The sequence below is a fragment of the Triticum urartu genome, chromosome 5A, assembly GCF_056163025.1.
Source record: "Triticum urartu cultivar PI428250 chromosome 5A, HENAU_Tu73, whole genome shotgun sequence".
Taxonomy (NCBI): domain Eukaryota; kingdom Viridiplantae; phylum Streptophyta; class Magnoliopsida; order Poales; family Poaceae; genus Triticum; species Triticum urartu.
The window spans coordinates 597,753,834-597,772,660 of NC_141877.1; the positions used below are offsets into that span (position 1 = coordinate 597,753,834).

Sequence of the window (18,827 nt, forward strand, 5' to 3'; positions counted from 1 at the left end):
CTTCCTTGGTGCAGGCGGCAGTGCGGGGGTCGTTTCCGGCAGCAGTGGCCAGCGGGGTGGCAGAAGGATCTTGCCTCTCCATCCTGGCTGGAATCGGGGGCATCGGCGGTGGCAGCACCGAGAATGGTCAATGATGGCTACAAGTGGTGGCCGCTTTTGGGCGGGAAGAGAGGGTGCCGAAACTTTTGCTCTGGGAGGTGACGAGTATATTTGAGAGAGTTGGGCTCACTTTTGAGGCCTCCCAGTAAAATTTACTAACAGTTGAGACATCGGTTAGGTGCAGTGAGAGGATGAAAAATAGAGAGTTATAGCTTTACAGAGGATTGGTTAGAGATTCTCTTAATCCTTAGGAGGAAAACCGAAGGGTGGCATTGGCATGTACAGGAGCAATTGAGTACCCCGGTTGGTGGTCTCCATAGGAACATACCCGTTTTGATTTGCCAATGAGGATATAGCATTTTTGGCGTCAAAATATTTGGACCCCTATAAATCCTAAACGTTTGGATTTTAAGCATGTCACCCCAAATGTTTTTTTTATGGCAACTTTAGTTGATAAAATATGGGAACTTTTCCCAGTTTGTTTTTTGACAGAAAATTGCCATTTTTGCCAACCTCACTTGAACTAAAGTTGCCCTAAAAGAACGTTCGGATTGCCATGTTTAAAATCCGAATATTCGGGATTTATCATTTCCGAATTATTTTTGTTATCTTGTTTGTATCGCTATCAAGTAAGTCATCCTCATGATTTACACCATGATCAAGCCCATCGTCATGGTTTTCCCAAATGGTCATAGATGAGCTTGAACACCAAAAGAAACATTCTCCAAAATCTCTATCATTGGTGTTGTGGTCGCTGCATTCAGCTGGATTTACACAGCCATTAGTGTTCCAAATGGTCAAGATGCTTCCGAATTAATACCCATTTTTCCTACAACACGTGATCTGTGCATTCTATTGGAGTATATTTTCTGTAGATGTACTTAAAAAAAGTTATTTATTGTAGATTTTGTTCACAAAAAAAGTCTATATACACTAGTGATTTCTCCCCATCCGTGAACTTGACCCAAGATCTCCTTTGATAATCTTCCGTTGTGTCTGTAGGGGAGCATTAGGCAGACCGAATATCTCGCATATTCAGTTATTCCTTCCCATATTTACGTCCTTCGTGTTAACACAATCATGCCATTATCATGGTTAGGATCGTAGGCATTTGTTTGTATATATATGTACCTTGTATTATTGTCATTCTTTATTAGTGCGAGATATCAGGAAGGTCAGATTGTGGCCTCTATTTCGCAAGCTAGCTATTATTCCTTCAACAATGGCAGAGCACTGCAAGATCTCTGCTGCCATGGTAGCTGAGCAACGGTCGTATGTGCTCAAGGTAGATGGACACTCAAGAGCCAAGGCACTACTCAATAACGGGGAGCCCACGATCCCAACCCCTTTCAATGTTGGAGGCCACGACTGGGACGTGAGATATTACCCGAACGGTGGTAAGGGCCATTCCGAAATTTCACATATTTTAGTGGGTTGCGAAATATCTTTAACCCTGAAATTTTGATGCAAATTAAGTGAAACTTGAAATCGCAAAATCTGAAATAATTTCTGAAATATACGAAATTTCTGAAATTTCGCATATTACAGTGAGCTCCGAATTAATTTGGTCCCCGAAATTAAAAACCTTGCCTGAGAGACGATTGCCTCACTCTCAGGTGCGATGTCACCGTGGCGAAGGAGATCAAGAGCCAAGAAACAAGGGTTGCTCCAAGCGACCTGCACCAGCATCTGGGTGACCTCCTCAAGAACAAAGACGCAGCAAACCTAGCCTTTCAGGTCGTCGGACAGAGTTTCTCTACTCACAGGTGTGTCCTTGTAGCTCGGTCATCCATCTTCAAGGTGGAGCTCCTCGGCGCCATGAAGGAGAGTTGTGCAGGTAGTCCCTGCTCCACTTCATATACACCGATTCGGTCCCTCCGGTGCTTGATGTGGTGATGGCTGGCCATTTGCTAGTGGCGGCTGACAGGTACAATATCTTCAGGCTGAAGCAGATATGCAAGGAGAAACTGGGTAGTCACATTGATTCCGACATGGTGGCCACCAGTTTGGCTATAGCCGAGCAGCATGGTTTCCATGGTTTCAAAGAAGCTTGTTTCCAGTTCCTCGCTTGTCCGTCCAATTTGGAGGCGATGACCCCCGCTCCCGCTAGGGTTCCCCTGCCGCCGGCGGGCCCTAGGCCCTCCCCGCCGCCGCCGCCCGCCCGGCGCGGCGCCCCACTCCCCCGCTCCCGCTCCCTCGTTCCCGCCGCCGCCCCGCGCGAGCGCAGGCTCCCCGCCCCGCCCCTCCCCCCTTTCCCCTCCTCGTCCCGCCGCCTCTGCCGTCTCCCCAGGAGGCGGCTGGGGCGGCACGCGACCCCCTCCCTCCTCGTCCGCCCCCTCTTCGTCCCTCTCCCCCCCCCCCCCGTCGCCGCCGGCGGGCGCCCCCGAATCTGGCCGGGTGGTGTCAGTGGCGGCGGGTCGTTCCTTCCCCGCGCGCGCTCCTCCTTCCCGGGGTGGGGGAAGGCGGCGGTGCTGCTCGGCCGGTGGCGGTCCAGCGTCCTGGTGCGGAGGCCGACGGCGCTCACCGTGGTGGTGCCGCCTCTTGGCGGCAAGGCGGTTCGGTGGTGCTGGTCGGCCGGCGGCATGTCCCCGGCCCAGATCCGGGCCCATAGGGTCCCTTCTGGGTTCTTGCGGGTCGGCTCCGGCGCGATCGCGACGCCCTCTGTATGGGGAGGCAGGGGAGCGGCTTGGACTGGGACAGTGACGCCGACGGCGTGCCAGCTGCTGCGCGGAGGCGGGAGCTGTTCGGGCCTTTGAGGGCCCGGCCGGGCTTGTGGGGCCACGGGCCCGGTAGGCTCCTGCTATAGCGTCCGGTCGGCTACCGTCGTGGACGGTGGAGGTGGGGCCCTCCCGCATGCCGATGGTGCTGCTGCACTAGTCCCGACTCCTCTTCTTCATTGTGCAGACCATCTTCGCGGTGCTGTGATGAGACAACGTGGGAAGCTTCGTGTCCGTGTTGGCGCTGGGTGTTGGTCGGTTTGGTGGCGAGCTCCGAAGTGCCTGAGGTAGAGGCTGGGATCGGGAGAAATCCCTTTTCGCTTGGCCGACACCGACGCGGTGGCGCTTGAGGGTGCCGCCAGACCTTCCTGGAGGGCGTCGGGGCTACCCTGCCTCTTTCCTCGCCGCGTACCGGGGGAAACCCTTGGCAGCAGCGTCGTCATCGTCACGTTCCTTCTTGGAGGTGTTGATTGGTACCGGCGCTTCGGAGTCTCAGTGCTTGTTGGGCGATCTCCGGTGGACGCAGCGGTCACGAGGCTTCGTCGTTTTTGTCGATCCGCCGTTATCAGCATTTGTTTCGTTTCTTTTCCTTTTTTTCTTTTCTTTTGGGCGTGCTTGTGCTTCTTCCGCCCCAACACCCATCGTTGGTTGTATCGTATGGTTGCTTTGTAATACAAAGCGGGAGAAAACCCTTTTTTGTAATTTGAAGACGGTGATGGCAAGCGCCGGGTATGAACATCTCAAGTCCAGCTGCCCGTCCCGCCGTCCGTTCTCAAGGAGCTTAAAGCTAGAACTCTCCTGACTGAATGGAATGCGGCAAAGGATATTATCATGGAAATTTAGTAGTAATGCATTTGGTACTGTTATTTTATATGTCATCCAAGTTTTTAGTACTGAGAATGGTTATGTTTCTGAACAAATGCTTCTTATCGTTCATACTCAATATACTCAGGTGAGTAGAATGGTTAGTTTCTTTTAACGTGAGATAAAAGGAATTAGTATTATTGAGACTCCCCATGTACGTACCTTTCTTATCCACTCTATCAACGGCGGAGCTATGTAGAGGTATGAGGGGGCCGTGGCCCCCCCAGCCCAAATGGGAACTTTTTTTTACTAGGTATTACTAATGTAAGTAATGGGCTAATGCCCCATCAGACCATCGTGCACGCACGCGCACCGCAGGCTGAGAGCCAGCGTAACATGCTTCCGTCCACTGTTCGCCTCTATTCCCTGTTCGGCCATTCCACAACCACGCTCGCCTCCAGCCACCAGTCAACCTGCCGCCATGCCGCCGCACTCGCTCGACGCGGCGGTGTCGACTAGAAGCTCGCCCTGATCCGCGCACGCCGCCGTCGAACATCTCGGCGCCGAGGAGGGAGGAACAAGGGCATCGTCGTGGGGCGACGGCTGCTCTTCGCCACTGGCCTCGCGGGTCTGGTGGTCGTCCACATCGGACGGCCGGCCAGCCGGCCACTCCTCCGGTCCTCCCCGTACGAATTTGTAAGTGCTCCATGCGGCTGCGCCCACAACTGTTGGAAACTTGCAATTTGGATCCCCCGTCCGTGTGATCTGTACGAGTAGGATAGTGAAACTGGGGAAACTGGGGCAGCACCAAAATTTGTTATTTTTGTTGCTTCCTGTAGGAGTTTGATCAGTCATATAGCAATTAGTATGCCTATTCATCTGATCTAACTCGGGATTTTTTGTGTTTGCATCACATATTTGTATTTGATCTCAAAACGGGATTAGATTGATCAAGTGACCATGGTTAATGGCAGCAGCGGCAACATTCAGTAGTACTTCAAAAGACAAACGACAGATCAACAAGATGCAGTACCAGAAGATCCTCCACCAGCGCAACCTTTACCTCTGCTTCTTGAATTGGAACAAATAATCCAGTTCCTCTTCCTGTTGTGTTTTGAGGTATGGAATTCTTGGAGCGAGATCCTGCATTGCGACCACAAACTTGTAGTTGTTGGTTTGCTCAGAGAATGTCTTTGAAGTTTGAGGGATGAGCAGTATATCCATGTAGAGAAGTCGTATATTTTGGTGTAGTTAGCTCCTTATAATGTATATATTGCTAATCATACATGTATTTTGCGACCAATATGGGTAATATAAGTATAAATTTGCCTGGAGGCTAAAAGTTCTGGTTTGTTGTAGTTGGTTAAAAAAATTCTCTTTGGCCCCCCCATAGGTTTTTGTCAAGCTCCGCCACTGCACTCTATTAGTTTAATTATTGAGCATATTACTTCATGGGTGCATGGTTAGGTTCAGCAGGATGCAGAATTAGTTTCATCTGTTTTCCAGTGCCCAGCATGGATGGTCTAGACTCTGTTTTGTTTTTCAGAAAATAGAAGCTTCGCGTTGTAGTTCAGTTTAAAGCACTGTTTATTGATAGCTTCGTTTTGTAGTTCAGTTTAAAGCACTGATTATTGATAGCTTTGTGTTGTAGTTCAGTTTAAATCACTGATTTTTGATAGCTTTGTGTTTTAGTTCAGTTTAAATCACTGATTATTGATTTTTTTCCGACAAAGAATCACTGATTATTGATAGCTAATACGCTGAGTAGTTGTGAAGGGACATTGGTTATTATTTCCCTCTGAATATCGTTCGTAGTGCTGCTGCGTCTTTCTTATGCTGATGATGGCTGTTTAGATTCAGTTTTAGAAAAGTCTGTTTTAAATAGATGTTTAGGGGAAACAGGTTTATGTAGTTTTCTGTCAAGCACAACTGTTGTACTTATGTTGTCCGCTAAATATATGATGCGCTGGGAGAAAAAAGAAGTGGTTGTTGTGGTTGAGTACAGTGAAAACATTCTCAAAAGTCTCTGCAGCTTGTTAAGATGTTAAACGTGATCACCAGAAAAAAGAGTCGTTGCGGTCATACATTCAACTTGTACTGTCATTGGTGTTCCAGTGCTCCCCTTTAATTTGCCAGTTGTTAGTTTTTTTTTTTGCGAATACGCAAAGGTTGCGTATCATTTCATTGATAGAAGAGTACAATAAAGGATACAACACATGCCATGAACGCAAAAAGGCATAAACATGGTGTACGGAGCAGAGAGAGACAGGTGCTAAGCCCGAGCAGGGTGAAGGACACAACTAAACCAACCAAACCTAAAACTAGAGGAGCAGACCAAATCAGCAGGACGTCCTCCTGGCGGTGGCGTGAAGGGCTATGGGCGGCGGCGGTGCGCGCCGTGCCAGCGTCGGCGGCTTCCCACGTGCGCCTAGATCCAGATCTCGGCTGGGTCTGGCAGCGGGTGGGGCCTCGTCAGCAGGGTCTTGGCGCGTGCAGCGGCGCCTAGGCTGGTTATGGTCGGCTGCGGGAGGCTCTGGAGGTGTGTGCTGCCGGTTTCGGTCCCTCTTGCTGGCGGTGGTGGTCGCGGGGTGTTGGTGGAGGTCTTCGGGCTGAAGCATGGGTGGGCTGCGACGGTGTGGTAGCAACTCACGGCGATGCGCGGGCCGTGTGCAGCGGCGGCTGGACGTGCTCCGGCGTCCTCTCGTCTGCGGGCGGTCCTTGTGGATGCTTCTAGATATCTTCCATGGTTGCATCTGGTGGCTGGTCCGGCTTCTCGCGTCGTTGAGCGGGTGACAGGTTTGGGCTAGGTGCGGATCCAGGCAGGGTGCTTTGGTTGGGCATCAGGGATGATGTTCGGAGAGGGGGTGGGACAGATGGGTGGCGCCGATGCGGTCGGGCCACCTGTCACCGGCAAGGGTGCTGGGTGTCGACATAGTCCGCTCCCGCCCGACCTCTTCTTCAACCTGGTTGCTCCCCAATCAATCTGGTCGTTTCGGCCGCTGGCGGCTCTCTCGGCGGCCGGAGTTTGCCGGTTGGTCATCATTCACAGTCATGATGGATCTTTGGGGCATCTTGTTTCCCGGGCGGCGGCCCGGGAGGTGGGAGCCGCAGTGCTTGTGGGCTGAGCTCGTGGCTCAGGTGTGGGCGGCTAGTGGCCATGGCCGCATAGGCGGTGTGGTGGCTGCCATCTCGATGTTCTCGTCAGAGGCGGAGTTTGCGAGCCAGGGTGAAAAACCTGTCTGGTTTGGCCAAACCGACGGAGACGGCGCCTGCGGGTGTCGCCATCTTTCTCAAGCCTCCGTTGTGGTTGCTCCCTCCCTTCGTCGCGCTCCGGATGAAAATCTGATCTTTTGATCGGGCGGTGGCGGCGGTGTTGTGTCATGTCCTTCCCGAAGGCATCGTCTTGGAGCGCTTGGTTTTGTCGAGCTTCAACTTCACCTCTTCGTGATATCTTCATCGGAAGGGCGCCGGCGGCTCTGTTGTGATGCTTAATGTCTTCTCCTGTAGTCTACTTCGAGTCGTGCGCCATGTTGCTTTTGTAGCCCTTTGGCACCTATATATGTATCTGGCCTTGGGTGTATGTGAGTGTGGTGTGGGGTGTTGTGTTTGTATCGGTTTCGGATGTTGGTTGGTTGTTGCTTTTTATATAAAGCGGGGCGAAAGCGTTTTTTGGTAACACAGTAGAACAACTCAGCTGGTCGCAGCCATATTTATACTTCCTTTTGTTTTAAGTAAAACGGGAGGGGAGACCCATACCTACAGATTTTTATAAAATACCCATGGACAAAACGTTTACTGGGGGCAACAGTTCTTACATACCAGGGTACACAGCAGGAGAGAAACGGAGGGACAAGTGCAAAGGAAGATAACAAAGGGGAAGGAAATTGGTGACTAGCTTGGCCAGCTCGTGATCCATTTGATAGAAGTTCATCTTTCTTAGCCCTGTGCACCCAGATTTTAACCATGGCCGACCCTTTGATTCCTTGCTAGCCAGATAGACCAAAGTACATCGATTGCAATCGCGCGACCATGATCTTCGTTTATCTTCAGAGAGGAACGACTTACATCGGTCAGTAAAAATGTCAGCCGGTTCATTCACATCACCGATTCATTTGCACGTATTTTCTGTTCGAGTAATTCACTTGCACGTATTTTCTGGTCGCGCGAATAGCAACCTTGGTTCTCTGCTGCAGATTTTGATCATTATTAATCACAGCCAATGCCCCATCGTGGCCCCCTTTCACCTTCCACCAATGGCAGAGCGCTGCAACACAATGGCGTCTCCTCGTGAGGGCAAACGAGTAGTAAATGACATGCAGCAACGCAAACATCTAGTAGATCGAAAGTGTGAACAGGTCACTGTTTCCCCTTGACTGAATGTGAAACGAATGGATCTAACTTCCCCGAGTACTTGTACACCTCTATATAAAGATAGATAGAGGCAGCAAATGCATCTTCCCTCTCGCCAGTCTTCCACCTTACTCCAACTCTCCAAGCCCACCTCCATAGTCCATAATGGCAGAGCACTGCAAGCTTGCTGCTGCCATGGTAGCTGAATCTGAGGAAAGGTCATATGTGGTAAAGGTAGATGGATACTCAAGAGTAAAGGGGCTACTGAAGAACGGGGAGTTCGTCATTTCTACCCCTTTCAGTGTTGGAGGTCACAACTGGAACGTGGAATATTACCCCAACGGTTACCCCGAGGATTGTTCTGATTTCATATCTCTTTATCTATTTCATGAATCTGCCGATGCCGGAGATGTGAAGGCCAAATTCACGGTCAGTGTACTTGACAAGAATGGAGAACCGGTGGCTTCATGCAACCGTACCTCCGACCCTGTAACCTTCTCAAAGGAGGTTTCATATTGTGGTTACGACGACTTCATCAAGAAGGCTGATTTGGAGGCATCAGCGCATCTGAGAGACGATTGTTTCACCATCAGGTTCGATGTCACCGTCATAAAGGACACCCACGGTGAAGAAAAATCGGTTCCTCCAAGCGACCTGCACCGGCATTTCGGCGACATGCTCAAGAACAAGGATGCAGCAGACCTCACCTTTAAGGTTGGGGGACAGGAATTCTCTGCTCACAGGTGTGTCCTTGCTGCTCGCTCACCCGTCTTCAAGGCAGAGCTCCTCGGCGCCATGGAGGAGAGTTCCAGTAGTACTATCGAAATTCATGACATGGAACCTGATGTATTCGAGTCCTTGCTCCATTTTATATACACCGACTCCGCTCCTGTGCTTCAGATGGCCAGTGAAAAAAGTGAACCATGTGTAGATGTGGTGATGGCCGGCCATCTACTTGTGGCGGCTGACAGGTACAATATTGGGAGGCTGAGGGTGATACTTGAGGAGAAACTGTGCAGTCACATTGATTCCAGCATGGTGGCAACCAGCTTGGCTTTAGCTGAGCAGCATGGTTTCCATCGTCTCAAAGAAGCTTGTTTCCAGTTCCTCTCTTCTCCACCCAATTTGGAGGCAATGATGGCAAGTGATGGGTATGAGCACCTGAAATCCAGCTGTCCATCTGTTCTCTCAAGGAGCTGATAGCTAGAATCATCCCAGCTGAATGGAAAGCGGCAAAGGATATTATCATGGCAATTTAGTAACCATTCAAATTATTATTTTTATTATTAATCATTATGCTACTTCTTCATGTATGTTTGAAGGGGAAAATACTATTTATCAATCATATTCAACCTACTCATGTGAGCAGAATGGTCACTTTCTTTTCTTGCTAGATAAAAGAAAACATTGCTGAGACTGCACATGCACGTACGTACCACACTTACCCATTGTGTATTAGTTTACTTATTATTGACTCAATTACTACATGCGTGCACTGTTGTGTTCAATATGGATCATAGGGGAGAAATTCAAGTACACAGGACCCAGCTCGATCCACCCCAAGGACATCATTTCTCGTCTTTTTGATGTGAAGTTCCTTTCAAACAGATTTTGCCTATTCACACGTAAGAAGTATATGTCGAATATCTTCAGCGTCCTTTCTGTGGACATGACATAGCTCAGAGTTCATTATATGCCTATTCGTGAGAATGCAGAAACATGGAATTGTTCCGTGTAGGCAGCGCCAGATAAATATCTTCACTTTTGCAGGTATTTGAGTCTCTAATATTTTCCACATAGGGTGCAAAAAGGAGCTTCCATGTCCATTTTGCGACCCAACTTTTCACCATGCTGTTGAGTCTCAGTCATTATGCTGTTGAAGGTTGTTCAGTTTTTATTTTTAATTTTAAGGAAATTAGTTTTAAAGAGATTGTAGGGGAAAACAGGTTTAGTACTCCCTCTGTTCACTTTTATAAGACCTTGAAGACATTCCAGACAATGTGCAAAACAGGCTATTTTGAGTTGTCTGAAATGACTTATAAAAATGAACGGAGGGAGTAGTTTTGTAGATAGTTTTTGTATTGTAGTTTCTGTTAAGCACAACTGTTGTAGTGTATACTGTGTGGTGCCCCCGCCGAAAAAAAAGTATACTGTGTGGTTAAAAAAAATGGCGTTTAACTGCGCCACAGAGTGGTTGTTGTCTTGAGAAAATGGCGGAATATCGCGGGTGAGTATAGTGAAAACATTCTCCAGAATCATGTTGCGGTCGAATATCATTGTTGTTCACCTTATTACTTTTAGCTGGATTATAGTCATTGGTGTTCCAAACGGGAAATATGCTTCTGAATTATACTACTCAACTGTAACACAGCAGATTTTTTGAAAAACATGCCTTTACACCAAGTAAAACCGTTGTAGACGAGACTACCAAGAGAATCAGTCGAAAATGACCAAATGGCACGAGTCGATGATGGCAGGACTCATCAACGTTGCCCTGTTTTGTAGAAACTGACAATGGTTGGTTGCTTGGGTCCTTAAAACATCTCTATCTCTACTACCTAAATCTCTACTACCTAAAAGAAACGTAAGGTTCCGTTTCCCCTCTTACGTTCCCCCTCTTCGTCCAACCCCTTCGTATGATCCCCCCTCCCCTCCAGCGATTTTTTTCTCCCTCCACCGGTTTTCTCCCTCTGCTGATTTTCTTTTCTCCCTCCAATCGACTCTATCTTTGGTATAAAGAAATAATTCACATAAGGCAACCAAGCGCAATCAATCAACAATCAATCCAAACGCAATCAATTCATTCATGATGGTGATCAATCTCCTTCCTTCTTTCAATCAAACGGTGATCAATCTCCTTCCTTCTTTCAATCACTTCCTTTTTTCTATCACCATGGTTTACTTCACGCCAATGAAAATGAAAATAGTCAGATCAGTCAATATACGTCCGTATACCATGCCAATACAAAATTTCAGCACTTCTATTTCCCGCCATATACCATGCTATAAAAATGATTCTGCGTTCTGAACCATGAGTCGTGTTGAATAGAAATAGGGTATCGGCGCTCATGCGATGAGACCCAGGATGGGCCGTCCTGGCTCGAAGAGGGTCATGGCACCACCGCCTGTGAACTTCGTTCCCGCTCCCATTGGCCCTCCATCGCCGATCGCCAGGCAACATTTTATTCATTCCTGCTTTTAGTTATTTGCATAAGTAAATATACAGAATTGTGCTCTTTGTCAACCAATTGCAGACATGTAAGGTTCAGCGAAATAGAAAACCTACATATCTCTACTCCTAATGTCTCAGTACGTACGTCGTTCCTTCGTTTCGTTAGTTTGTTCCCACCCTTCTATCGATCTCTCCCCCACCAGGCGATCTCCTTCCCACCAATTTTTTTCCTCCCTCCGAAAACCAGGACCGGTTTTAATTCACGCATCACCAGAACCAAACCAACCCTTCCATCCTTCCATCGATCCCACTCTTCCATATAAAACACCAATCCTTTCATCCTTCCCTTCCATATACAACGCCAATCCTAAAGGGGGAATCTGCGGTTTTGATGGTAGGTCGTGGTACGTCGTCATTCGCTTCCATCGTTTCGCTTCGATCGTAATTCAAGTCTTTTCCGATCGAGGGAATAATCGTGTTGTAATCCCCAGTTTCCAGGTAAGGCAATTCTCTCCTGGAAATAATCCACGATCAAATCCTAACTTTCCGGTCCAATCCCACCTACCACTTCAGTTTTTTTAGCATACCAGAATTTTCTACCCTAACAATTCCACCGGTTCTCTCCACATCCCTCCTCACCTCATGTATCCCACGACGATGTGATGACCGAGGAACAACGCAGATCTCAGGCCATCACCTGCCGACCTCTCATGTGCCCCCTGGAGGCCGACCCGTCCTGCTCCTCTTCTCCGCAGGTGCGCGTCGCCGCACGATCTGCTCCTCCAGCCTACCTCCCGCACCGAGCCAGCTCTCATGCATCTCATACAGCGCGAGCTGCTCGTGGAGGCTCAGCTGTTCCTCCATGATGGCGACGTTGAGGGATGGTGGAGGCCAATCATCATGGACGTGTCTCGCTTTGTGCAAGTCGAGGTGGTCGCCGAGGGCGCCGCGGCACTTCCAGGATCGTGATCTACCACTACGACGAAGCCATGAAGCTTCACCTCCGAGCAAAGGCCAGATGTAATACTTGCCTGTTCCCACGCACTGCTTGTTGGATTTTTTTGGCTACCTTTTGTTGCTAAGACTAAGACCTAAGCATGTGAGTTCTGTCAAATTCAGCGCCGATCAGCAATATATGTGGACGATATGATGAAGGTCGTTGCATGCTGCAGGTAACTCTGACCTAGCAGGACACATTAGTAATTTAGTATGCATATGTTGTCTTCCTAATGTACAAGCTGACAAGTAGTTGAATGCCATGACATGATGTTTCCTTCGTAGTCATGCAGATTTTGTAGCTTGCAAGATCCTTATCTAATTAATGTTCAAGTGAATGGATGAGAGATCAGTTTCCTACTCAATCGGTGTTCTCTCAACAATCTCAACTAATTTGGTGATTGGTTTATTACCTTCTAGGCGAAATCACCTCACGATCTTATAGAGCCAGTAAATCTGGAGCCTACAAGTTTGTTTCCTTCTTCTGCAATGCTTGTGTGAGGGTGAAGCTATTTGTTAGGAAAAACTAAATCTTATGAACTCTGGAAGTTAGAGCTTTATGATTTACCAAGTATGGTTATACATAGTTCTGGAGTTGCAACAACATCCCAACTTTAACAGTACATCTAACACTATAAGCCCTCTTATGCATGATATATTGTTATACTGATAAAATTACTATTAGAGACAAATTTTAGGATGCTGATATATTGTAACCTTTTTGGATAGTTTTGGTACTTTGTTTGATGATAAAAAATGGATCGTTGTCATCTTTCGGATGAATATTTTGAAGCTGGATAAACTGGTTTTGTAGCATGCTACTAACTGCTTCTGCGCATATACATGCAATTCTATATCTATTTATTGGAAGTTACAAATAGAATATGAAGAAAAGCATGTAAAAAGGCAGTATGTTTTTAACAGGTTCTCTTCTACGCCATACTTGCTTTGGAATGTTCAGGATGAGCTTCTTTCGGTACTTTGTGGATGATGAAGCAAAATCAACGCTCTTCAGTTTTGTCGTTCTTTGATTCGGCTTGCAGTTTCTACAAATGATGTGCCACTTAGGCTTTGGATTGCGCCTTTTTATATGTTGACCATTCATCTTTGCAGCAAGTACGCAGATATATGTTAACCATCTCATATACTCATCTGTGCATGTTTACGTATTTCTTGTCTAACGGGTTCTTTTGGTGTGTCCTTGTAGAGACAAAAAAAATAGTAGGAGGCTTTATAAACCAAAGGGGAAAAAACAAATTTATTAGCAAACTAATCAAATTCGGGCTCACATCAAGGTATTTTTTAGGGGTATTAATCCCATGTGCTAAATTCTGTGTTAGTATAGTTGAAGCCCAGGTGACATATTGATGATTCATAGGTCTCTGATTGGTCTTCTCATATTATTTGTCGTCTCCAAGCAAATTCTGAGAAACCATCGGAGTTCTTGATGCTTCTATTAATTCAGAAAAAGCAAGTTATCGTTTCCCTGGAGTTACTGTATATCTGCTATGGGATCGTTAGTTCATGAGTGTTTCAACATGGCACTCTGGAGCAGGAGTTCAGAATTTGCCACTGACCACACTCCGGCGTGATCCCACCCATGATGCTACATTATGGGCTTTACAGGCAAGTGCCTGCTCTGTGACACCGTGCCTGCTAAGCTGATGGCCTCCTCGCAAATGTGTGCCATGTGGGTGGCAGCGACAGGAACGGGACGAGCAGGAGGGTGCCCTTCTACCCGGAGTTGCAGCTGCTCTGAGGATTCTTTAGAAGGACATGGCAGGTTCACCCACCACGCTTGTCTTCCTTCCCTGATTTTTGTTTCTCCTAATGCATTTTTATTTTATTTATGTTTCAGTGTTCCTGATGTTTGATATGATAGAGAACAGGTGCATGAAGGAATGCCTCCATGGTAGTAATGCGCATCTCAGACGATAACATTCTTCTATTTTTTCTATCTAAGCTTTCACACTGATCATGCATCCTGGAATAGATCTTCTCAGGGCGCCATTCATTGGAACTTGATAATAGGTACAAATTTTGTCATTGGTACGTTGCTGATAATGCAATGTGTCTCCGGCACACTCAAACAATCCTTCGAGCAGCTGAAATTGTACTACTTTTCAGAGAAGTTAGTGTTGTCGGCCACTCACTCTTTGCAAAAACATCGCCGAAGGTTTTCTTCACCATTTTGTGTCTGATAGGAGTCCTGCCCTTTATCATTACATGAGGTGGAAAGTTGTACAATCGATGGAGTTACCATTACAGAAAGAGAGAATAGAATTAAAAAACTGAACCAATTACTCATGAAATGATAGACCTGAAGCATGAAGTTCATGATGTTAAGTGCTCATAATTGATTGGGTTGATTTTGTGTAGTTGTGATTCTGGATCAGTTATGTGTTTTAGTATGATCGTGTGATTGATCTTGATGTTATTCTAAACAGAAGAGACGGGCACTTAGCTAGCCTAATATTTTTTTGTCAAAGGAAGGAGTGTTTCTTCCTTTCAGATTTTCGTATGTTTCATATGTCCCAATCCAGTCCATGGCTATTTTTTGTTTGTGCCGGCATATGAGGTCCAGTGCATGGAAACCAATTACCGATTAATTGCTTGATTCAGCAATAGCATTGGTGCAACACGTCCAACCCCAGATGTATTTCTAAAATAACTATCAGAGCCCACGTCTGTTCGGTAGTTATACGTTTTATGTGTATATATATAAATACATACACATAAATCGTGTTTCGCCTTCCAGACCATGAGACCGTGGGAAGAAACACAATGATGCGGTCACGTATGGATCGATGCCATCGTCGGCTCTGCCACAGCTCCTAGCTACCTCCACTTGAAGGAGACACCTCCAGGCCTTCAAGCAGTTGGCTATGACATTGTGCACTCCTTGCACCAAGAATCGGCAAGGGACGCCGTGGAGGTTAGAGGAGAGGTTGGGTGACGCCGTGAAGGGAAGGGGAGACGGCCGTGGGAGAAAGGTGTGAGCTGAATGTTGTGGTGTCGAGGGGAGGCGACAGTGAGAAGCCGTGGCAGGGAGATATGGCGGCGTAGATGTCATGGAGGGAAGAGCAGGCCGGGGGAATGAGATGTGAGTGTGAGCCTTGTGCCATGCGGTATGTCTAAGAAAGAGTGAATTGCTTTTGTAAGATACGAAGAAAAATGAGCGATACTTTTTTATATGGTGAAAATATCACATACTTGTTAGGGAAAAGTGACGGTTTGTTATGAAAAAAATGTCACATACTGTTTTATATAGTAAAAAAAATATCAGATACCATAACAAGCCATTTCTAAAGAATAATTATCAAAAAATGATTTTAGGTGAGCCTACAATTTATTATAATTGGGATGCAACTCACTCTACTAGAAAGCAGGGTCCACGCTTACATCTAGCAGCTAACCAATGAATATATATTATGTATTAGCTTATTTTTCTTAGTATATGCGAAAATCCCTTTTGGAGGCCGAGCTCCAATGAGGCCGGTTTTTGAAAAATTCAAAATGAATCAAAATTCTTATTTTTTTTACATTTCAAATAATTCACAAGTGTGTAAATTTTCAGGACAGAATACGTTGAAATGAGGGCTGTGCAAAAAAGACAAATTTAAGCATTTTTAACAAATGATACTATTCATTCTCCAAGGCCATGAATTTATCTTTTTTGTACAGATCGCATTTCAAGCTATTTCATTCCGAAATTTTACACACAGACACAGAACATCCTTGTTCCTTGTACAAAAAAAGGTAAGTTTTTTTGAAACTCACAAGTTTGAAATTTGATTTTTTCAAGAAAAACGGCCTCCGCGTAATGCACAAGTGTGTAAATTTTCATGACAGAATACATTGAAATGAGGGCTGTGCAAAAAAAGACAAATTTGAGCCTTTTTAACACATGATACTATTCATCCAAAAACCATGAATTTGTCTTTTTTGTATAGATCGCATTTCAACCTATTTCATTCTGAAATTTTACACACATACACAAAACATCCTTGTTTACTTGTACAAAAAAAGTTCAGATTTTTTTGAAACTCACAAGTTTGAAATTTGAAATTTTCAAAAAAAAAGGCCTCCGTGGAGGCCGAGAGCCAGAACGCCTCCTCTTTATATGTTCATTTTCGTAGATCAAAGATGAAAACCAATGTCTTCGGCTGCTACTTTGAAAATGTCAATTGACAAAATCACTGTGTAACTATGATGGACCGGACTAAATACTTATCGAGTTCTACACAATCAGAAGATATGCGTACAATTAATTGTTTTTCTTTATATATATGTTGCACATGATAATACAAAAGGTGTATTCCTCTGTGTTTATTTTCACAAAGTATGAGAGAGATGAAGATGGTTATGTTGACGTTACAAAATAATCCATCAACAACGGACCTGAGGAAACGTTGTTGGATGTGGCAAAAAATTCACTAAGTTTTTATATATGTGCAATTTAAAAAAAAACTAAAAAGCCCGTGACAACGCACGGGCATTCTACTAGTATACAGTAGAGGTTGGGACGCAACGGCAAAGGTTTTGTATGCTCGCATCAAACATACCCGGAGTGGAGCAGCCATCTTTCACGCCATCCTCATCGACCAAACTGTAAGTATTCAAAGAAGATATGCTATCAAGTGATCTGCTGATAATATATTCAGCATGCTGCTCATGTGTGCAATAAATTTCCAGGGGGTCAAAATGGATGCAATTGCATTTGATCCATTTCAACCGATCGCATATCGTTTCAGCGACAACCTACGTGCCGGCTCAGTATACTTATTCAAAAAAGTTGGTTTTGAACCAGCAGCTATGCATCTGCCAGTTGCATTGCCGGTGCCATGTGACTTTTACATCGTCCTCCACTCGCGCACTGAAATACTTCTTGCCAGGGCCAGCATTAACACCCCTTCGTTGCCGCCACGATTCATTGATTTTATAGATGTATACAGCCTCAGAAACAAGATGCTTGCAGGTGCATTGTATCATTTCACAATGAATTTTGCTGACATGTAGTTGAGCCAGACTTTCTTAACAAATTCACATCATTTTTTCCCAGATGTCATTGGCATACTGATGCATGTCAGCAAAATAATGTTACACAGGTCAGACGACCGTACCACGCCATACCGACATGTGGTCCTAATGAACACTCGGTAAGAACTCTACTTAATGTTTAGTACATTTTATTGGCAGTGGGCTAACATTTTATTGCTCAACCAGGAGGGAGTTTATCTACCTACATGTCTGGGACCAGCATGTGTCACGTCACTTGATGCGGTGGGGACTAGCAAAGCAGGGGCTCTGGACTTTAGGTGCCACAATGCTTGAGGCCAACAGAGCACAACATGAGTGCTTCTGTAATCGAAGAACGTTTAACATGACCATCTTATATAAAAATATGTATTGTATGTTGTTTTATTAAACCTATTTTGTAGGGTTTTGGAAAACGACATACATGAGCCAGCTTGTCTTCCAACCAGACAACCAGCAGCCCTACGAGCTGGCAGCCTGCCGTGCGGCACTAGGAGATGCTCTAGGGTCCTTGCAGAATCGGGCCAGCTTGATTGTTCAACGAATGAGCCATGTTCACGTTCAACGAATGAGGAGGGTTCAAGTCTGATGCAAAATTCACTTTGATGCTCTATAATGATGTTCGCACAGCCACTTAGTGTTCGTCGCCTCTAAAACAGCTTCACAAGGATCTATTTTTATACGTATGTCATCATTATAAATCCAGCTGGATGAAAGAAATCAATGACAGATGAGATTCTGTCCGGGATCAACTGCTATATATATATGTGTGTGTTCTTTCCATTTTTTTTGTTTCCCCACTAATTCCTTGTGTAATAATGCGCATTAACTCTAATTAGTTAATACGGGATCACTTTCCTATCCATGGTTGCATATAAGTCTGATTCCACGCACACAATGTTGGATAACTTGGCATACGAACCTCACGCACTCTTCGTGGCATTGGTTTCCTACTGATCTTTCCCCGCCTCCAATTCAATCAGCTCGACTATCAACCCGGGTGCCACGCGGCTAAGATAAACGCACGCAGACTCCTATCTAATTTGGTTCGGTAAGACCTATGGTTTATTCATGTTTACCATGTATAATTAGCCCCATGTTTGTGAGCATCGACTCTATGCAAAGCACATCATGTTTACTATTTGAGCTTCGAGCATAATAGAATAGCATGCTTCAGACTAATACATGAGGTTGCAGAAATACACGTACCCACATATAATCGGTGACTGGATGGGAGAAGGGGGCCTCCATCCCTTTGCGATGCGCCGGCTGCAGCTCCTCTCCACGCCGCCGGAGCAAACTCCAGCACACAGAAACCGCTCAGCCTCCGTCTTCCGGGCGGAGGCCGTCTCCCGGCCCGCCGTCACCATAGCGCGCGCAGCCGCCGTTTCCCGGCCACAGCGCCTGCCATCAATGGCAACGGCCCACGCAGCCCCCATCACCATGGCCAGGACGTCTGCCTTCAAGGACGGCGGCACCACATACTCAACGAGCACAACGGGGTAGATCGACGCCGGACACGACATCATCGTCGAGCATCCCGAATTGCCGGCGCGGCCACGCCGGCAAGGAATTCGGCGCCGACGCAGCCGCTATCTCCTTCCTTTCCGTGAATGACGGCGAAAATTGGAGGATATTTTGGGTAGGGTTTC

The 18,827-nt window shown here is 46.3% G+C and overlaps 3 pseudogenes; all 3 read left to right on the top strand.

Annotated features, from left to right (window-relative positions):
- Positions 1-1,321: 1,321 nt before the first annotated feature.
- On the top strand, positions 1,322-3,659 carry LOC147973205 (BTB/POZ and MATH domain-containing protein 2-like; annotated as a pseudogene).
- Positions 3,660-6,274: 2,615 nt separating this feature from the next.
- LOC147973206 (uncharacterized) lies at positions 6,275-6,974 on the top strand (annotated as a pseudogene).
- Positions 6,975-8,083: 1,109 nt separating this feature from the next.
- On the top strand, positions 8,084-9,229 carry LOC125532296 (BTB/POZ and MATH domain-containing protein 2-like; annotated as a pseudogene).
- The last annotated feature ends 9,598 nt before the right edge of the window (positions 9,230-18,827 follow it).